The following is a 3632-nucleotide window of genomic DNA, read 5'->3' as shown; positions in this document are numbered from 1 at the left end:
TATGACAGAACTTCCACATTTGTTTACAGTTCTCCGCTGTCATGTGCGCGTCCTCGCAGGCTTTGTTGATGATCTGCGGTTGCTCGGCAACCTCAGATGTAACACCGCGAGAATTGAGTCTGCGTTTCTCTTTCATAACGCATTTAATGGGAACAAGTTCAACATCCATTTTAACGCTGTTGTGGCCTCCATAAATCTAACAGGACTCTTAATTCCTCTTGACATGAAACGCTGAATATTTCGGGACCTCTTGGTCCTTTGACAAGCCTTATATAATTTAATAATAAATCTTAATAAATAAAAGTAATAAAACTTTACACACACTCGCAAATGTAGAGAAAAGAGAGTGGAGAATTAGCACGTCGCATTTACAATTAATATAAACTAAAATAGTTGTATAGAAGCCTGTGTGGTGTATTTTTTTACATTTTTATTTTGTTTCAGAAAAAAAACATGATCCAACATATTTTAACATATTAATCAAAATATTTGGCCGCGTTATGATTTGGTTCTCAGTGTCAGGTTGTTGGTTAAGAGCTGTATGGAACCAGTGGATTTAACACTTTCTGACCTTAATCTTACATCCGCGGCGCATGTGATATATCAGAGAAAATGGCAATGCAAGGATTTTCAGTGTTCAAGAAAACCTCCGTTAAGGTGAAAATGTTGTCAGAAGTACAGATAGGCCTAGCTATATACAGATGTTTCAACAAACAGTTATGTTACGTTTCTGTAAAGTAGACGGAACCCCTGAATGTTAAAAAAATTAAACAAAATAAAAAATTAAACGACGAATGCGGTATGTAAATAATCCGAGAAACACTGCTGCGGTCATAATAGGCTATGGACATTTTCGTTCTGAATAAACAAAATGATATTCATCCACTTAATGAAGAAAAGACATTTGGTCAACTAGCCTATTTTAAAAATTGGAAAAACTACTACTACTTATTCTAATATTAATATGAGTATTATTTGTCGATACTAATAATAATAATAGGCCTAATAATGTATTATTTATTATTATTTGTAGAAATGCTATAAAGTGTGGATCTCCGCGGTTGCTGCTGCGTAACCCACTAAGACTGCTATAATAATGTAGTAGGCCTAGCCTATATAAAATTATTTAACGTATCTAATCTATTGCATGAGTCCACATTAATTATTCTGCTAAGTGCCCAAGTGCAAGAGTTGTTACCATTAAAAGGTATTATTTGTTTGCCTGTTTGGATAGAAAGAATAGGCCTACGGCAGGGCGCCAGTGACCACTGAAATATGAAACGAGGCTTTAATTTGATATAAAAGACAATCTGCCTTATACAGTCTGTTAAAACTAGCATTAATGGCAAGTTATTGTGTTTAATTATTTTTAACCCCTTAAATCTTTAAAAACAGAACGCATATTAAGTCCTGCTGAAACTGAAGTTAAGGTATTTTCAAATAATTCAGATCATTTAAATGTTTTGGAACATTTTTTGTGGCATTACATGTTTTTTCACAGGATGAGAGAAAGCCGAAATGGAAATAAGCATTTGTTTTAGCTCAAGTTCACTCTGTGATGTTCATGGAACTAAAGCGTGTAGCTAATTCTACTCTTTATAGCTGGCGCAATTTTGCAGTTCAATACAGTTCAATACAGTTTTTGCAGTTCAGTACAAAATAGTCATTTATAATAAAAATAGGCCTATTTTATTGTTGAATGCATAATTTAATTCGCATTTCTTACACTTCTTTCGAAATGTATATTTTAAATCTTACTTTTGTTTGGTTTTCTAACATGACATGTAGCTGTGGGTGCGTGGGCTCTTTAAAACGATTTAAACATTTTCCATTCAATGCAAATGATTAGGCTAATTAAGCGGAATGCTTGGAAGATATTTGAATGTTTTGATTTAAGAGTTCAAAAGGCAGTTTTATTAAAAAAAAATGTATTTTTCCAGCACACATAGCCTAGGCTATCCAGATCTTTTTTTCCCGCTGTTGACTGTTTTAGTAAGCAGTTAATTTTTTCTGTGCTCGTTGCCGTATTAATAAACCGTGTTCTGCCGTGTTTACTTTCTCTATCCCATTTTAAAAAGAAATCAATCCAGGGTGAGTCTAATAGGCTAACTGATGAAACAAGAGCGCAGCTGCATGTCATCCAGACCTTTATTTAGCATAGGCCTGTATGTTACGAGCAAACGTGAGAATTAATTTACATTATTTGTACCTATTCATTCATTCATTCGTTCTTTCGTTCATTCGTTCATTTTACGGTAGGTAATTTTCTCCCAAGTTTATTGTTTATTTGTTTGCGAAAACATTATTTTCTGTGCTGCATATTAACTTGTGTTGTTGTTAGTTCAGTAAGCCAAAGGTCGGTACCTTGTCCAGATTAACGACGGAAACGACTAGTTTATGGTTTTGATTTTTTTCCCCGGTATGCATTAGGCTCTAGTATTCTTAGGTTTTGTTGTTAAAAAAGATTGTTGGCGGAAATTAACGACATCTTATCATAATCTTACTGTTAAACTAAACTGAGACTAGGCTATTATTTACATGGAACAATCTGGAGTATAAACAATCTGTTTCTGCCTTTTCCAAATGAAACGCCTGTGTGTGTGATTTAGGTTCACGCGGAGGTCAGTCGCTCCAGGACAGGAAGTCATCGAGAGGGCACTGACGTCACGGGCTAGAGCGCGTTTCATTGGCTTTTTGCTGCGCTTGGCTGGGTCATGCAGATAAGGCTGAGACAAACAATATGTGACACAACAAAATATGCTTGCCTCCATCGCATTTCCGCATGGAGCAAAAGCTGTATGATTTTAGAAGAACAGGCATCGATATTGCATTTTGATTTTTCAGCGTATCGCTATAGGCTACAGAGCATTGCGAGGGGAAACATAGTAAACATACACACAGAAATCAATTCGGATTCCGTCCTGTAGCGTGGTTAAGTTCTGTTCTCTAATGCAGTGCACACGGGAATGCGTCACATCTGATGATGAACAAGTGGGGAAACACTTGCTCTGGAGGCTATTTCGTGACATTTGGTAAACTTCACTCAGCATTAAGATTCACAAAAATGATGTGGTCCTTGGAACACGGCGTTTTCAAATACATTTCTTGCTCTAATATCCATTTAATCAGATATCTGAGCATATATGTAGCCATTGGACTGTGCGGTCACCTCTTGAGTTCAAGTGAACATGCCTGTATGTAACTGTCGCCACCAGCCGGCCGCGTCTGCGCACTCTCAAATTCAAGCTGTTCTCAAAATATTGATATTCTTTTCATATATATCCCCGCCTAAGAGAACATACATAGGCTATTTTGCATTGACTACGAGTCACAAAATTCAGGTTAATTGCCAAACACTATAGAAAATAAAACATTTATTTAATTTACGTTGCAGTGATTTATTAGATTTACAGAAGCATTATGATCCATATAAAACTCCTAATTAACAAAGTGACTATAATGCAAACCATAAGACTATAAATATGTAAATCAATATTCACTCAACCTCTTTTATTTGATTAAAAATGTTTATTGACTTACATTTCGGAGAGGATACATCCATAGACACTTCCTTTAGGACAAAACGAACGTAACCTGTGTGATAGACAAACCAAACCCATATCTCCAGCTCT

The sequence above is a fragment of the Sinocyclocheilus grahami genome, unplaced genomic scaffold (assembly GCF_001515645.1).
Source record: "Sinocyclocheilus grahami isolate Dianchi unplaced genomic scaffold, SAMN03320097.WGS_v1.1 scaffold54.1, whole genome shotgun sequence".
Classification (NCBI taxonomy): Eukaryota; Metazoa; Chordata; class Actinopteri; order Cypriniformes; family Cyprinidae; genus Sinocyclocheilus; species Sinocyclocheilus grahami.
Note: the sequence above shows the minus strand (reverse complement) of the source record.